Source organism: Ischnura elegans, chromosome 2 (genome assembly GCF_921293095.1).
Source record: "Ischnura elegans chromosome 2, ioIscEleg1.1, whole genome shotgun sequence".
NCBI lineage: Eukaryota > Metazoa > Arthropoda > Insecta > Odonata > Coenagrionidae > Ischnura > Ischnura elegans.
In genome coordinates, this window is record NC_060247.1 from 47,000,420 (window position 1) to 47,020,399 (window position 19,980).

Sequence of the window (19,980 nt, forward strand, 5' to 3'; positions counted from 1 at the left end):
TGCTGAGCTCAGGTCAGAAGTTCTCCTTTGGAAGCTGATCATCAACACAATCTTACGCGTTGGCTGCTTATTATGCTGTAAGTATAATTTCTAGTTACACCATACGACATTTACAAAATATTTACTACAATGCTGAAATTCTAAATAAGGAACAATGTAGCCCTCCATTTCTTCCTTTCGAAGCTATTTCCTTCACACCCTTGATGTTCTTATTTTTCGCGTCCTTTATCTTTCCCAGACAGTTATTTTCAGGTGTATATTGCAGGGCTTCTTCAATTTTTCCTTCCATTGTATTCCTCGCGTAAACACTGCCTTTTGAGATGGTCTACGGGCCAGGTCCTTCTGCGATGCACAATTCTACTCTTTCCAAAATTCTACAAGTATGTTCTACAATTCTCTTGCTTTACGAATTCTCCGAAAAAAAAACTTATCCTTTCTCATCCTATACGTCTATTTCTTCTTCAGCACTAAACGCCATCGTCATCTATCTTTTTCAGGTCTGCTTTTCAATCGGCCCATTTTGTGATGCGAAGATTAACGTTGCCCGCATTAATTTTTACACATAACTTTTAAAAATAAGAAATACAAATATCAATTTCATTTTTAATGCATTTATTTTATTAACGCTAGTATTACCTTTTCCAATAAGCTAGAATTTAGTTACTTCTATAGTGACAAAGATATCAACTTGAAAGTCCTCTATGAAGAACTATATCTGTGAAAGTATTTTTTAAATTTGTATTGCCCAGAATATATCAAATTTACTAAAACAATTTTAAGACGTCCTTTTGATTAATGTTTATTAAAAAACTTTTGTGCATTTGATTTTGGTATTTTGTTTTTAAGTTTTGCTTCAAGACATCGATTCTCAATTAGTTTACGGTGAAGATAGTGGAGAATTTTCAACCGAGGTAAGTGCACGTTTCATTGAAGTTCATTTAGTTTTCTTTGGATAAGATAGTAGACCATGCATCTATTAAAAGCTTTCAAACCTCGAAAAAGTGAGTTTTTTCCGGGATTCATGCAAAAAGACCTCCCATCAGGACACCAGCTGACACCCTTATGCCTTCTTGACTCTCAGTTATCTGACCCCTAGCATTTGACGGTCTTAACGGGGTATCCCACGGTAAGTTCTAGCTTTTTTAAAATTTGCATCATACTCTCAGTTCTACTTTGACTTTGGTGAAGGAAAATTGAGTTCCCTTGAGTGTGCAGACTTTGTGAAAGTGGTTTGAATTACTCTGTGGAGAGTGCAAATTCTTTTTCCATCATCAACTGGTGCTCGTCAGCGGTAATTTATTTTGCCTATATATCTGACCATTCTTTCAGGTGTGTGTTATTTTTTTCAACATTATGATCGTCTCCTCTCTTTGTTGTTAATATTTCTCATTGTTCAATGAAATTGTTATAATTTATTATTATTAAATTAATTTAAAGATTTTATTGAATATCCATGTCTGTTACACATTTAGCACTCGTTTTTCCCCGTGCACTCATTAGGACCTTGGCTCACCAGAGCTTCTATAAATTTAATATTTATTTTTAAATGTTACATAGGCTCCTTCCACTTTTCATTGGAAAATGCCTCTTCACATTATTACACGACTTGATATCCATAAAATAATATCTGAATTGGGGAAAAAAATCATTCACTCAGAAAAAAATATTTGCCGCGTTATTTATCGCAAAGGCTGAATTTAAGACAAGATCCTGATGCTCTGAAATTTCTCAATGATTTCCTAACAAAACGTATCTTATGGCCATACCTTAAGAAATGTGCAGAGAGTTCTCGAAACAATGGACGATTTTTGTGTAGATACAAAAATGGGCTAGCTGAATCCATAACATTTCCAAAATTTGTTGTGCATCACTTTCCCGATACTTCAACGACAGCCGGTGGGTATTGTATTTTCGTAAAAATCTATTCCTCTCAAATTGATTGATTAAATAAAATTCCACCTTTAGCTTTCTTACAAAAACTACTGCTGAGCTTGCTCTCGCGGCATCTGTGACTTTGAGAGAGAAGGGAGATACTGCAGCAACGCAGCTAATTTCAGAAATAACAACTACGACCCCTACTCGGGCTAAGAGAGTTCTTTCAAAGTGGAGGACGAGTAAAAAGGTCCACCTTGAGATGACAGTGGAAGAGGCACTGTCATTGATGATTGCCTCTGAGTTGACCAAGAGTCAATATCAGTCTCTCCGTAGGAAAGCTCTGAGACATGGACACGAACTGCATCCCAGCTATGCCAGAATAGCGCGGGCAAAAAAGGCGGCTTACCCCGAAGGAATAAAAATAACTGAGACTATGTGCGAAGTAAAACTTCAAGCCTTACTGAATCACACTGTCTCGCGAATAATAGCCTGCTTGCCCACCACTTCCACCGCTCAAGAATTTAAAGATGTGATTAAATGCACATTAGTCTCTAAGTATGGCTTTGATGTGAAGTGGAGTTCGGGCCACTCACAGTATAAACAAATGTGGCAATAAGTTGATGCATCAGATGAATTCCTATTCATGAGTTCCCTTGTACCTCTTCGTTTGATTAACGACGCTACAGGTAAAGTCCTCCACTTTTTTTCCACTTTCTCTTGGTTGATTACATTTATATCTTAACTTTTGATAAAGAATTTAACTTGCATCGGAGGCACTTCTCACATCTAGGCTCTTCAATTTTAGGTGACACTATCTGGGAAAATCCACGGCCGTCGTCGATTTTGTCGTCCTATCCGCTTTCAGTGGACAAAAGAGACAAAAGAAATTACAAAGTCAAAAAGGCATCATATTGAAAGGCAGGTGGATGACCTTAAAGATTTCAACAGTGGAATTTACACGATGAAGTTCTGTTTACTACTGACAATGATCATCGGAAAAGTAATTCTTAGATTTTTTAACTTATTCTCCTAATTTGTTTCTTAATATTAATGCTGATATAATTTATTATCCTATAGGAAAGTATAGTCATTTAGAAATTAATAAAAACGAATATTCTAGGTTTGCAACACACTGACCGTCAGCAGAAGCATGAGGTGCTACATCTGCGGAGCAAGGGCGTAGGAGATGAATAACCTTGAGGATGTAAAATATCGTACACCTGATTTCCATAAATATTCTTTTGGTTTGTCTACGCTGCACTGCCACATACGATTTTTAGAATGCATATATCGTACCGACTGGAGTTTAAGCAGTGGCAGGTGATAAATTAAGTTTTATTTTATTTTAAGTTAACAAAGGAATGATGGGAAATTTTTCAGTTAAAATTAGTAAAACAAATTAAAATAACTACTTTGAAAAAGATGCTCAGGGATTTATTCAAAAACGTACTTACAGGCACGTGGAAGTTTGATATTACTTCTCTAAAAAAAGGCTTTGGTACAGAAATTGCTAAGAGAGAAGATGGAATTAATTGTTGACATACTTCGGCCCGGATCTGGTGATACCAATGATGGTAATACGGCTCGTCGTTTTTTCAATTCATCAAAATTGGCAGAAAGTCTCACAGGCAATGTACTATATCGCACTGTCAGGGCAGTGGAAGCAGTGTTGCAATTACTTTCTCTTGAATGCGTCATACTGAATTTATTTATAAGAATCCATATGAAGCTATTCATTTGATAAATAACGCTTGTGTTTGCTTGTGTTATAACTGTTTTGATTTATATTTATAGGAGTTCTAACGAAGATCTAATAAATAGATTTTCAATTATCTTAAAAACATTATCCAGCGGCCTGCCACTCAATGATGTAGCATTTTCTCAGTATTGCCTGAAGACTGCCGAGCTGTATGTGAAGTTGTGTCCGTGGTATTACATGCCTACCACGGTGCACAAGGTCCTAATGCATGGAAGTGATATTTCAAAAAAGCTTATACTTTCGTTAGGTGAGCTTTCGGAAGAGGCACTGGAGGCCAGAAATAAAGACGCCCGAAGATTCTGTGAGCAATTTACTAGAAAGCACTCCAGGGTGGCTACTAACGAGGACCTTTTCATGAGGCTCTTCCTGACATCTGACCCACTACATTCCTCATTTACACATGCATCGGTGAATAAAAAAAGGAGAATGCCAAAAGAAGTGAAAGAATTATTAATAGTAGATTAAATAGACAGTGAATTATTCGATTCAACGAGTAGTAGTGATGAACATTCATCGGATGACTAAGGGAGGAACTACATTTCTTTGAAATTTATTTTTAATAAATTAATGCTGTAGCAGGGAATCAGTGTCATCAAATATCAACAATCATAAATATTAAGTGTTCTTCTTTGATAATATTTATATAAAATTTCTCCAAGAGTGCGATTCAATGCAAGTATTTCATTAACAGGTTTACATTGTGATAACATCACTAGAGATCTCTTTTTGTATATTTTACCTTTTGATAATACATTCTATTTTATTATTCTATTCTGCGATGAAGTGTGTTATTTTTATGGATAATATAGTTTAACAATCCGCCTTATAATTTAAATATCCTAAAGCCTTTACTTTGTTTCACTTACAGGCTTTATTTCCTTGTTCATTTTTCAAATTATTACTTGAATTTCTTGCTTCTACTCCACCAGCCGAAATGTAAGCAAGTGTTAGGCAGGTCCTTTTGGTGGACATCATATACCCCGCTAAGACCGTCAAAGGCTCCGCTCCGCGGTGTCATTTAACGACCGTTTTCGCAGTATGATCCTGGGGGTCTGAGAACTGAGAGTAAAGAAGGTATAACGGTCTCAGCTGGTGTCTTTGTGTCTTTATGGGAGGTCGTTTTGCATGAGTCCCGGAAAACATCTCACTTTTTCGAGGTTTGAAAGCTTTTAATAGAACCATGGTCTTCGATCTTATCCAAAGAAAACTAAAAGAACTTCAATGAAACGTGCACTTACCTCGGCTGAAAATTCTCCACCGTCTTCACTAATAGACTAATTGAGAATCGATGTCTTGAAGCAAAACTTAAAAACGGTGAATTCTGAGCGTTAAAATCCGTACGGTTTCAAAAACCTTACCGCGTCGCGGTTAATCTAATTCCCGACGGGCGGAGACGAACCCAGCCGCGTGATCGAAAAATCAATGTAATTTCCGGAGTCGAAAACTTATTTCAATAATAACTGTATACACACCTCAAGAAATTTTCAAAGAATGCTCTCGTATAAGTTACTTTGCGTGACTTTGCCGAAAACCCATTTAAAACTCTATGTAAAGGTAAAGTTTTGTTTAAAAACAGTGTCCGCCATTTTGTAAAAGCATGGGAAGAATTTATGGATGATATTCTTTAAGAATACGGAAAATTAAAGAAAAACACCATGCCAACAGATTGTGTGGTTTTTGGTTCCGCAAGAATACACCTATAACTTCACCATCTACCTACTTTGGAAGATTTTCAGAGAAAATTGAAGACGGGCGTTTTTATGGAAATTTGCTCATGTTTGAGCCTCTATATCTCAGTAACGGGTAAGAACTATGTCAAATGAAGTATCTGCGCCTAAAGTTCAATCACGAATTAGTATATCTGCGAAGTTTCAAGTTTATAACACAAGAAAAGTCATTTTGTAATTTTGTCCGGCTTTTTCCGATTTCCGCCCACTGTGGAACGTTTTGAATTGAATATTTACGTAATGGAGAGAAATATAAAATTTTTGACGCATGAACTTGCGAAATATCACCGATTTTCGTATTTTATCCTTTACCTTAGGATTGTAGCTTCTCTATTTCTGAAAATTATGCAATGAACCCAACAAACTAAAAGAAATTAAAACAGATTTTTTAAAAATAAACCGACTGAGACCAATTAATACCAATGCCCAGGTCCTAAAGTTAATTTATAAGACATAATCCCAAAAACCGAGGATCTATTATATGTTATCACCTTTCATGCAAGATAAGGCGCAACCAACGCTTTGTCCTAAAAAAATCCAGCGTTCGCATATTCCTTGATGTATATTTATAAAAATTCGACAATTCATACACATTTTAATCTATTCATAACTATATGAACGCGGAATAACGTGAAAGATAGCTATCACCTGGACTGTAATTTATTTTCACAAACAGCCATAAAATTAGCTATTCCAAAACCTGGTCTTCTTTGTGAGGCCTTTATGGGAATAGGCCTAGATGGCAATAGGAACGCAAAACATCGAGAGATAAAAGTTTCACCTGGCTCAAAAGTTTATTTTCATTAACAATATACAAAAAAGAGCTAAACCATGTTTTTATTGCTACGCTGCAATGAACGCAAATCAGCGTTACATTGTTTTCACAAATGGAAACGCAAGATATTTTCGTAATCACAACGCATTCACTGCAAATTTTTTTTGCCTGAAATAATCGGTTTTCGCTCTGGCATTCATTTATTGTGACGCCTTACGTGACCTTAATTAAATATCGATTCCCTATTACTTGAATCCCATACGATTTCCGTGTAAAATATTTTTAATTAGGAATTACGTGAGGATATGGTCTCTGTTACCATAAACAGTCAGCGCCGTAAAGCAAATTAAATACAGCATTTGCCTAATTGGAGTTGGATAACCAGGCTTCAACAATCACATCCAGCCTTAGCAACCACATCGAAAATGTGAATTCAATCCTACGTAAAATGATCACAGCATTATTTCCATTTACCTTACACTGAAAATAGGTATCGTTATTATATGATTACAAAAAATGGGCCCAAAGTATCATGGACGATTATTTATGAAATGTTGACAGCCTCATAATTATCTGTTAATTAAGGATACGTGCCTAGAATACTACATGAGATATTTGATGGTTTCGATATATATTTTAATCAATACCCAGTCAACACAGTATTCGTAATGAGGTCTTATATGAACTCATACGTTGGACTCCTTTAAGATTCCACATTAAGAGTCATGAAAGGGCCTTTAAGACCTCACACTTCATGAGGTCACATGAATGATGTCTTAAAGACCGCATACTCCATGGAGTCTTGAAGACCTCACACTTCATGGGGTCTTCAAGATCACACACACATGAGGCCTGAAAAATCAAGTCATGTATGTGTTAATGAATTATAATTTCAATCGTAATTATATATTTCTGCGTGTATAATATTTTTTCTTCCTTCAATTAACTCTTTATATTAAGAGATGGGTACGTAAACTTCTCCCTCCGATTCTATTAAATAAGCTGACACTTCCACTTTCCGCTAGGTCCGCCATTGTGTTGTCGTGTTATTCTACTGCCTTGAGCTCAGACGTCTAGTTTATGATTAATATCGTGTGTACTCCATGGTCTAGTTCTTGCTCGTGTTTTTCCTTGTGTCTACGAACGTGAATCAGGATTCCATCGGATCTGAGATCGGCACGAACCTTGCAAGGTTGTGGACATCATGATGTGTTACGTGCACGGAGACTTGGAAGGTAAGTTTCAATGATTTTATGTGTACGATTCTTTATCCACTTGTTAATGAGAAAATCCATTAATTATACTATTTTCCAAGCTGGTTAAGTTCATGCTTATCATTGAGTATCGGTAAATATTCATGTAAAATTTTTAGATGGAAGACGTTTTGTAACGTGCCTTTGTTGTTGTTCATGTTTCATTTCATCCATTCATCGTATCCTTATAAATTTGCTGTTATCGCATTTTAAATTATCTCCGCTAATATACACTATCTCGATCATATCTAGTACGTGTTCAAGCAGTGTTTTTATTATCTCGGGTTCACAAAACAGTTTTCCCTAAGATCATTGAAGTTTATAAACTTCTCAGTTCTCAAAATCATGACGTAAACAAACAAAAGTGCTAACCGATTTATAATTTGCTTGATTTCACTTCGTAATGTAACTTATGGAACGATAAAGCATGGAAATAACGTTCACCATGTATTTAAGTTAACTTCTAAGTGCATTCTAATAGGAATGTAATTAAGTGTAAGAGTTAATCAAAAGTAGTTCACTAATTCGGTTACTCCTAAAATTAACCAATTAGTTAAAACGGTCATCTTCGGTGCTAAAACCGGCCCTGGGAGTATTTAGGGACTGCTAATGAGATAAATAGTCTTTATCTGGTTTATTTGATGTTATCATGTTATCAATTATAACTCTCAACAAACTTAAGTTCAATGTTTTTTTTTCAGCCTCTGTTATGAAATGGAATCCGACATCAGCAAGTAGTGTCGCCTTGGAGAGAGTGGAGAGGCAGTGGCTGTATCAAGCGGAGACCGCGTAAAGTATGCAGAGAGGAAGAATTCAAAAACTCGTTATGTTTGTTTATTGACTTAATATTATGAAGAATAAATTTATAAATATCATGAAGTTGTCTATTCCATTTTGTTTTTCTGCCTTATTTCCACCTATGGTTCTCATTAGATGTATTATTTTGCTTTATTTTCATTGGATACGTCGGGTACTTATGTCATCGGAGAGTATTCTTAAATAAAGGTGCGTAAAGTATTTTGAAATCTTAATTAATGGGCTGGTAGGGGCCCCGGCGTTTTTGTAGGCTATTTTAAAGCCATCTATCGGAATTATTACGAAGTGGGTAATTTTTCTGGTTCTCCAGGTAGTTCCATTATCACACACGTGGAGGCGCCACATTTGCGCCTATATCATATTGGAACTGTTATAGGAGTCCTATAAGACCTCTTGTATGAGCTCCTTCAGAGTCGTGTGAGACCGCGAAAAGAATTCCTATACGAGTGCATATGACCTCACGGAGACATCATTATGAGGCCATTTGGGACTCTTTTGTAGGAGTCCTACAAATTCGTCAGACTTCTTTATGACCTCATGCATGAGTCATACGTGTTTACTGGGTATATCTCAACACTTAATCAATATAGGTAATAATAAATGATAGGTACCATTAATATATTGCTGCCCAAGTACACTTTATGAATTTGATATCCGTACCCACAATAGTGACGCTGCTGTGTGCAACTATATGTTTTACCATTTTATGGACAAAAACTTTATTTACACTACCATTATATGTAAGATTTAACAATAATTTGATTAAGTCCCTTAATAATAACATTCTATGTGAGTTTCAGCCTAGTATCTCATGAAATGAAAAAAATATAAGCGAAAAGTCGAATCCAAACTAAGTCGATCTGGGCGGTGATTCTCGTTCTCCTTTCGCCCGGGTCTTCGCTTCGCTACGGCAACTCGTTTTTTTTCCGCGATTTCTCCGCGATTATTCTCGTTCTTTTCGCCCCGTCTATCGCTTCAGTTCGGGTAACTTCGTTCTCTTAGCAAAATACTGTGATGTAGGTAATAAAGGATACCCGTAAGTCAATAATTCTCATACCAAAAATTGAACGGGAAAAGAGAAACAAACGAAAGTCGAAATAGTAAAATCGAGTGCGGAGTATGGTGAAAGGTTTGTTTACGTTTGTTTTGCAGTGATGGTTAGCCTTGAAAACGAAGATGAAACCAATATTTTCGGTTTTAATCGTCGACGATTAATATGGTCAATCATCTGTGTGTCGTTAAAATAAAAGTACTCGCGTCGATTTGTGAATATTTGGCAAGTACAAGTGTAAATTGCATGAGTGCTGCGGTACGAGTAAACCATACATTACACGGAGATAATGAATGACTATTTGTGGATCGAATCAAAGTGGAGTCCCGCTGCAAAAAATAGTGGTAAATTAACCCTGTTTGTGCTTATTACGTTGGATCAAAGATTCTCATTTGTATTGTGAAACCAATTGAAATGATTTTCTATTTAGTAGACCACCAGAGCGATTTTAGGAACATTTTGTGGCTACAATCATAATGACGATAAATTTTAATCATATGTTTGCAGTAAGATTTATCTTCTTAGCGTTAGTATGACCCCTATGCTAGTATATCATCATCTCTGCGTTCCTTACAGAATTAGGAACAACTTGCAAGTTGTGAATAGTCAAAGCCTTTCCTGTTTCCAAAGTACTTACCATGGCCATAATTTCAATAACAGAATTCATAACCAACCACCGTTTAATGGACAAATTCATCAGTGTTCATTATAAACGATAACGTGCAGAATGACTTCTGTCACACTGAAGATCCATTGTTATTAATTATTATTATTATTATTATTAAAATATTTAGTTACAAGTCGACCATGAAGTCGGGTGGCAACATAGATTTAGGAAGTTCATTAAGGCACAATTAGATTATATTAAGTTATGACCAATTAATTCATAAATAATTCATGGTAATTCCTTTGATGATTTTTGTGTTTTTATAGAAGAATTTTCAATTTTATTAAAATGTTCACAATAAGGAGGTATCTTCAGCCATATGCCACTCATGTAACAGACACGAAAACAATTGAGCCATGTAATTGTCAGCTAGCAGCAGATATTTCTTGACTTTATATTATCTCATCTTATTTATTACTATTGATATACTGTTGAGAAGCAATGTGTTTCATGAAATCCATAATCTCTGACAAATAAAATTTCAACAAGGGACAGAACTAATTTTAAATTTCTTCATTAGAGAGACAAAAACCTATTGCATGACACCAATTAGCCCTTACCATTGAAATATAAGGTGAAACATATATTGATACTGGCTGTCAATAGTGTAGTTGACATTGTAATCGGGAGGACTGTGAGTCTTAAAGGTGAGAATGTATTCATTTCCATCATAAAATTGAATTAAAGTTAAGATATCACTTATTATGAACATAACTTCACCGTCTAAAATTAAAATTAGAGAAGAATGAATAAAGTTTGAATACTTACGCATAAACCTACAACAGTTACTTCAAGGGCTCATGGCCTAGTAAACTTGCCATCCAATTTCTAAATATATGTAAATTTTGCATCAAACCTGTCATACCTTACAAGTAGGCTGCATGTCGTTACAACAATATGCATCGTAACTAGACTTCATATCTAATTAACAGCAAAGGCTTGTATTCTATTAAAGATTTAAGGAAAAGAGATGGGGTGCAACGGCATTAAATATATGACACGGTCTCTGGCGTTATTTTGTGGAATTGCTTCATTGCAGATTAAATTAAATAACTTTGTTTAATTCCGCACTACATTTAAATAGCATGACCCCGGTTCCAGCATCTAATGTTATCATCACCTGCTTTCACCTGATGATAGCATGAGATGCTGGAACCCGGATGTGGCTATTTAAAATAAAGTGTGGAATAAAACAAAGTTATTTAATTTATTCTAAGTACAAGATATTAATGCTGCTGGGTTTAATTTATTAAAAAAAACTGTTGAAAAACATATCTAATCAGAATGAAAGCACGAAATTTCAACTCTCAGTGGTGTTTATGGATACTATACTATACATGTGATCCATATTTTCTTTTATTCTCAGCCCATATATATGAAGCGTTCATTGAGCATGTTTGAAATATTTAACTGAGTACTAAATTATGCAAAGACAGTAGTGTATTCAGGATAGGGACAAGAGGGGGAGGATCTAGGTGAGGTTATAATCAAGCTGTAGCGGGGGTCAGAAAAAATCACCATTCTATCTAGTGCAAATTGGATACCCAAGTTAAGTAAATTGGATAGCCCCCCCTTGGTTCCACCTCTGTACAAAGATACAGTTATTTATATAGCATTTGAAGAATTTATTTGTATCAAATGTAAAGCAAAAGGATTCCATCATGATGACTCCTTCATTGCACCTGTCTTTTTGGGATGTGGGCTTTCAAAGGAATTATGTTGCTACCTCGTGTTAGAGTAAATAATTTTTTTACTACCCACTTCTTGGGTCATTCTTACAAATGTTGCACCAAGTAATCTCTGAATGCACCACATTGATGAAACTCACTTATAATTAATGTATCTGCTTCCATCATCATAAATGCGATAATATGACTTCCTCACAGAATTTTATCGTAACATGTTCTATTTATGAAGTGATTATAGAATTAATTTCCCTCACATCCACTCCACTTTCATAAATCTATTAAGAAAATTTTCCTTTGTGACATGATCATAGACTGATTCTCATTACATGCATTGCAGCTATGCATGTTAAAATATCTCTAGCAATGTAGATCTGAGCGAGACAGATAGGGAATAAATAAAAAGAGGATATTCACAGGGAAAATCAAAGTACCAAAGTACTAATAGAAGTCTGATTAAGAGATATGGAGTAAAGTTGTACTCCTCTTTGGCTGTTGCTACCGTACCCGTAAGGCTAATGAATTTCCAATTATGGAAGTACAAAGTTAGGGTCATCGCGTACAGCCTCCATTCTCCCACAAGGTCCTTAAGAAGATGCGTGCTGTTATATTTTTTTAACACCAACGTTTTCAAAGCTGTATTCAATCCTCAATTTATAAAAAAATGGTGGCTTCAATGCCCATGCTTTCCGTTTAATAACCCCTAATCAAACTAATGGAGGTGCATGTGAACATGAGGCAACAAGACTATAGGAAACTTATATCACCCATTATTATCACACACGGCGATTCCTTTGTTATCTGAGAATTCCTCAGAAATATCCACCATAGCTTATAACCTATGTACACCTTGATATGTGGCAGTGAACTTATCATGCGGTCAACTTTACAGGATAATGTGATTGTTATAAGGCTTTATTAGAAATTTCAACTGGTTTGAAAAAGTTATGCACATAAATACAATCTTATTTCGCGCACAAAAGTTTTTTAATATACATTAATCAAAGTGACATCCTCTAAACTTTTTTGTAGTTAATTTGATATAATCTTCGCAACAAATATTTCAAAAAAACTTTCACAGATGTAGTTCTTCATAGAGGAATTTCAGGTTGATATCTTTGTCACCCACCATAAAATTAACTCGATTCTAGCTTATTGGAAAAGGTGAAATTAGCGTTAAGAAAATGACTGCGTTGGAAATTAAATTGATATTTGTATATCTTATTTTTTTAAAGTGTGTGTAAAAATTAATGCGGGCAACGTCAATTTTCGCATTACATAATGGGCCGATTGAAAAGCTGACCTGAAAAAGATAGATGACGATGGCGTTGAGTGCTGAAGAAGAAATAGACGCATAGGATGAGAAAGAATAAGTTTTTTTTCGGAGGATTCGTAAAGCAAGAGAATTGTAGAACAGATTTGTAGAACTATGGAAAGTGTAGAATTGTGCATCGCAGAAGGACCTGGTCCGTATACCATCTCAAAATGCAGTGATTACGTGAGGAATACAACGGAAATAAGTGCTCGGGGAAGATAAAATACGCGAAAAATAAGAACATCAAGGTTTTTAAGGAAATACCTTGGAAAGGAAGAAATGGAGGGCTAAATTGTTCTTTAATTAGAATTTCAGCATTGTAGTAATTATGTTTTAAATGTCGTATGGTGTAACTAGAAATTATACTTACAGCATAATAAGCAACCAATGCGTAAATTGTGTTGATTTACAGCTTCCTAAGGTGAACTTCTGACCTGAGCACAGCGGCGTCAGGACCAATAGCATGAGAGTGATACGATTCATGGCTCAGTTACGACTCACTGTTCACTCCTGTTGCTCCTCTTCACTCTTCAAATAAAGAAGAAATACCTTTACATAATATTACGGCACCTGTTCGTATAAATTAATATGAAAACTGATGCAGTGGAAGGTATGCATACTTGAAAAGCTGTTGCTCTTTTTTACAAAACACTTTGGGTGGAAAATTTAGGTTAACTGAAAATCATCATACAGACTTTTGTGACGGGAAAACTATCCGTAATAAATTTCTTATATTTTGTCTGTTCTATCAATGCCAGTAGTGTAAGCATGCTATATACATTAACGTATGCTCATGCGATTATTCATATGCGAATATATATTCACAGGAGTATTAGTATATTACGCATTAAATCTTTCACCTCGATTGGGAATCAAACTACGCGTCTTCTGCTGTTTAGGCGGATGCTCACACCACTGAATTACCGAAGTTTTTTGCGGCGTTTTCGGCGGGACCTCATGCAACGTACTCATCAGAATGTTGTTCAACAGCTGCATTGGTCAAGAAATGGCTCCGAGAATGGCTACCGTGAAATGTAATAATCATGGAATCTATTGACTGACCACAGGCACATCATTCCGAATGCGATCAAAGCATAGGCATAGCGACGAATGTCATTCGAAAGATATGATTTTGTTGGAAGGCATCATGATTCATATAAAGTTAGGTTAACACCCCCAATCTTATTTCCCGGTTAATCTCGGATCAGTCTGTCCGTCAGAGGCACGAGAGGCGACATTGGTTAAACCATATATGTGAGGTAAGGTTGCCTAATTTTGCCTCCGGTGGGTATTTATAATTTCAAAAGTTGAAGAAATGTCTTTGCGGCCAAAATTTACGTGTACGTAAGAGGTCATCGCCCATACCAATGCCTAAATTGAGGATATCCCGAAATTCTACTTTTTGGTAGATTAAAAATGTTTGGGTAAATGCTGAAATAAAATTATATGGCTGGAAGAGGATTATAATGAAAAATATTTTTAAAAATTTTGAAAAATATTTTTGCTTTTATTTCTCTTTCTAAAGAACTATTGAACAGCCTAGGTATAATTTTTCTTCAAAAGACTAAATATTCAAAACTTTTGCTTTTTTTATAAATTTATTTTCACTTATTTTGTGAGGTGCACCGATGGGTACGCCGAGGATAAGTAGGTTTTATGATTTAGGAATACGAATTATCGACAATTCAATACATGCTTTAGGCAAGAGTGCAATCGATGGAACTGCAGCTCAGTGAAACCATTTACGACGAGTTACTAGAAAATCACAGCACTTCAGTGTGACTGAAGCTGCGTCCTCGAGAACGCGGCTTCAGGCCGCTTTCAGACGATCAAACTTTCGCCGCCTATTGTGGGCGGCGGTTCCGTCGGCCCACTGCAAACGTGCGGATTTTAGATGGCCGGCAAAAAACAGGCAGATATTTTACCGGTTGAGCACTACTTGGACACCGCCGGATTTTAACTCTTCAGACCACGAATCTCAAGCCGATGTCCCACGGTCAAATTTGCGTCAAAAACTTTTGACGCAAATATTTTGATGCAAACGGGCGGGTTAGTCCCATGATGCATCTCATTTGTACAATCGGATGTAAAACAAACGAAGAACGATATCTGTAAAGAGATATGGAGGCTTCTGATGTGGAGGATTATGCCTTGACAGTTTTAACTGCTGGAATTGTCTGTGCTGGCCACCTGAAAATGAAAGAAGCGAAAAAAAAGGATGAGGAGGCAGTGGTGGACTTGGCCTTGGCTGGAAAGAAGAGATGAAGGCATTGGAAGAGGCGTGCTAAAGATGTTAGAGAACGAGCTGGTTGTTGATGATCCCGAAAATTATTGGAATTACCTTAGGATGAGCGAAGATGTTTTTATGTCCCTTTTAAACAAGGTCGAAGGAAGAATCAAACGCCAGGACACCAATATGAGACAGTGCATTCCGGCAAGGAAAAGGTACTCATTAACTTTGACTTGGTAGATATGTCACATTTTGTTCTCCACCAATCGAGCAGTTGCATGAAGTGCCTTAAGAATGTTACCAGAGTGATCGAAACTCCATAAGAAGGGAATTGTTTAGTACGTGATAAGGGCAGTGTAAATTGTGGCAACGTAATGGTTTAAGAATCAACATTTCCGTTTTAAAAGATGATGTTTTGCTGAATACCGTCATTTTATCTCAGTTTCATACAAAACGACTACAGATATTAACTCGTTCGTGTTAATGTATCGTGTATACTGGCCGTAAGAGCTATTAGTGCTCGCATTGTTTCCTTTGCCATACTAACGTCCATCGCCCTTTTCCGTGCAAAAGGTCATATAGATCTCCTCTCTTTGGCGTCACAACAGTCGCAGTTTCGTAACTATCGTGACTTTGGGGCATCACTACTGCCCTTTGTGCAACTACTCACTGTCTTGCTACTTAATCGCAATAATTTTAATGGGTATATTAATGATTTATAACACATGGCTTTTAGGCGTCATAATACTTTTCCTCTGTTATAGATTGGCTGTCACTCTGAGATTCCTTGCCACTGGTGAGACTTTCAAAAGCTTGAGCTTTCCAACCAGGATTGCACACAATACTCTCAGTAAAATAATTCCCGAGGTGCTGCAAGTCATTATAGATAGCACGAGGGAATATATCAAGGTACGTACAGCCAAAGTTGTTATCAATTACTCATTATTAATGAATACATTTTTGAGCAATTACTGTTAACAGCCTGCCGAGATTGAATTCTGAGGACCATATGCTGTTACTGGAGTATGAAATTTGGAAACGGCCTAACATTAAAATATTTCTCCAACTCCATTACATATGTATAACATCGGGTGCTTTCCATTCATGCGACTCACGAGTCGACTGGTGTTGACTGTTTATAACTCTCCAATTCCTGCGCGTTATCATTTGTTGACTTGTGTCACAACAGTCGGCGACATACATAGAATGGAACACGGAAACCACGACGCAAGTCCACTAGTGTTAACGTGTGTCGATGAACGGAAACAGCCATTGAGGTTCTGGTGTCCAAGCAGTTCTTTCTCAGCATTGCATTTCTTGATTGTGATCCCTTGCTCTGTGATTGAGTTACTTAACCTTTTTCAAACTGCTGTGCAAAGGTTATATTACCAATCTGCTCCCAGAATGTCATCTATGCTGAAAGGCTATGGAATTGTAGCATCTAAAAGAAAGTTTAGAGTTCTATTTTCATAGTGATGTTGAATTTTTAACATAATGCCAGAACACACCTCTATACCGTAAATCATATTTCATTGTTAAAGGTGTAACATAAAACTAAACACAATACATCAAGTTTCTCAAATAAGCATGCAAAATGCTACTATACAACTCTTCATTGATCACATTTAAAATACATTAGAAAAGAAATAGAGGACAGCTCAATGGACTTAGTAAAAAAAATTAAATTTAATCTTCTTCTTCGTCCTTCACCTCCATTATTGCAATTAAAATTTTCTTTTGCAATTTATTCCTCAGCTTCTTCGTTGGTAAATTGCGAACTTCTGAGGCCACAAACTGGCCAAAATCATCATATTGATCCTTATCCTTAGGCCGTTTTATAAAATCCAGTACTTGAGTTGCAGTCTTAAAAAATTCAGCTGAAGTATCACTGATCTCCGACTCCTTCCTCTTACGCCCTCTGGAGGCACCAGAAGAAGTAGACGACCCAGAGGCAGCTGGTGAGCTCTTGCACTCCAAATCTAAAAACTCAACTCTGTCAACGTCCTCCTGAAGTAATTAGGGAAACGTACTTTCTCAAGTACAATTGACACATATAATTCAAGAAAATAATTAGAAAAATAACAGCAATAGGTCTTCACATTCCTACTGCTTTCTATCTATGCATAACATGACACCTTTGCCTTTATCACTTTAGTCATTATTTTTTTTCTAATTTCAGATTCCAGCTACACCAGAAGAGTGGAAGGAAGTATCACGTGGTTATGAGGAGCAGTGGAATTTCCCACATTGTTTGGGGAGTGTGGATGGGAAACATATAACTTTTAGACAACCACGGTCATCTGGTTCATTCTACCGTAAATAAAAGGGCACGGACAGTATTTTTTTGCTTGCTGTGGTGGATTCTAGGTATAAATTTATTTGCATAGATGTAGGGTGTAATGGGAGGATTAGTGATGGTGGAGTTCTGAAAAGAAGTTACTTTGGTAAAGCATTGTCAAGAGGCATTTTGAATTTACCGCCTCCAGAGTCACTTCCTCAGGCAACTGACAATGAGCCTTATGTATTTGTAGGTGATGATGCATTCCCTCTCACAAAAAAACTTAATGAAGCCATACCGATTTAGAGGCCTTACCAATAATCAAAAGATATTTAATTATCGCCTAAGAAGAGCTAGACGGGTGGTAGCAAACTCCTTCGGGATGTTAAGCAATAAATTCAGAATGTTTTTGCATCCAATTCATTTATCTGTGGAAAAGGCAGAACTTATTACAGTTGCCCCTTGTATCCTGCACAATTTCCTTTTAACAGAAAGTTCAAACAATGAGGCAAATTTGAATGGGAGTGATCAGCCTGCTGAGGGTAGGCTGGAAGAACTGCCCCAGCAGGGTGGAAATCGAGCGACAGAGGAGGCTCTTCAAATACGGAGAATTTTGAAGAATACTTTAACGGCCATGGGGCTGTTACGTGGCAACAAACAAGTGTTGATTCACATAATTTTTGATATTGTAATGGTTATATGTAAAATTATATAATACATCCTTCTCTATGAATCAATGGCCTGACTTTACTGCTACAAGTGCACATAATATCATCATCATCACCTTAGTTCCTTTCGTGGATAATCATGGTTGTTTAATTATTTCTTTTGACTAGGAATTTCATTTGCCTTAAATTTGGATGAATGCGAAAATAAAATAAGAAGAGATAGAGAAAAAGAACTGCATGCAGAGGCAGATCAAGGTGTCCCCCCCTTGGGTATCGAAGTCACACTAGATGTTATGGTCATTTTGTTCAGGCCGACACTACTGATCGGAGCTTACCCTCCTCATCGCCTTGTCCCTGTCCTAGATCTGCCGCAAACTGCATGGCATTTCATTTACACAAAACAAATACAAAATATTGAGATATTGGTTTTCATGGTCCTGCCGAGCCCACTTGGTCAATAAAACTATTTAAAAGGAAACCATTTCAGAGGCTTAGAATGTAAATCCAGGATTTAAGGTGAAATAGCCATCATTTAAACGGTTCAATTAATTTGCCTAGTTACATCACTAAACACATCCTGAAAATGCCTCAGGAAAGTCCAGTAAAACATGGATTAGAGGACTTCAACTGAAAAATGGGGAGGGGAGGAAGAGCTACATCCTTACCCAACTACCAACTATACAAACTTCTTTCCTCAACCATGAAAAACTGCGATTTGAAGAAAATCCACTTAAATCAGAACTATAAAAGAGTTAAGATTACGAATGACTTAGGTGAAATATCGCTTTTGAGTTTCACATTCAATTTCTTTCACACCCTCATTTAATTTAAAATTAACCACGTTGTTATGATACTTACCTTCCCATTGAAATTATGAGGACTTTCACACTTAAATGCATGTCCTTCCCACACTCCACCATGGATGGAATTAACCACAACAAATAAAACCCACTAAAATAGACACAACCATTACTTAATATTAAAAAATGAAACAGGCTAAATATGTAATTAATCATCCTCACCAATACCAAAGGAAAACCAGTTGCAGTTCTGCCCCTTTGTGTGCATTTTCTTCGTACTTGCCCCAGTTTTCACAATTGGTTTCTATTTTACGTTTCATAAAGCCTCCGCTGCAAGCAGTAGTGATGGCCTAGTGGAGAAAGCGTACAACTGTGATAGATGTTAGATTGAGTCCCACACGTTAAAATATATGCTCATACCTTTATTCCAGACCTTCACTCATTCTGTGTTTCATCAAATCATTTCCATTTTATCATGGCAATATTGTGGCAAGAGAGTCATACACTTTTTTTTAACAACAATTTGCCATATAGTTAGGATTTTGACATGGGTAGACGCCTAATTTCTATTAATGGCGAGTACATTGCAAAGGTTAGGGATTTGCAAAAGATGGTAATTGTATCCAGGTGGTGAAGAGCACATAAAAATCCAGCAACGGTATTAACATGATTGTTTAAGACTGGCGACAAAGGGTCCAGCATATCAGTTGATCATTACAAATATATCAATTAATCCCAATTCCTGTTGGTTGTTGAAGATTTTTGTAATGAACACCATACCTGCCTTGTGAAGTGGTTGTTGGAGCAGTGTTCAACACCAAAAACAAAGGGCAGGTTTGTGTAGTTGAATAATGATTTTAATATTTTTTATTATTTTTTGAACGTTTTCTATGTTTTTCTCATGGAAAAAGTCAAGGAACTGTTTCGATTAGCTTGCAATAATCGTACGGCAAATTCCTTAACTTTCAAGGTGGATAATTTTTTGGGTGATTTTTTATCTTGGAATTTTCATATGTCGAAACAACTCCGAGGAATAAACGATTTCGATTTTCAATTGTTGTGATGGACGAATTTTCAAACT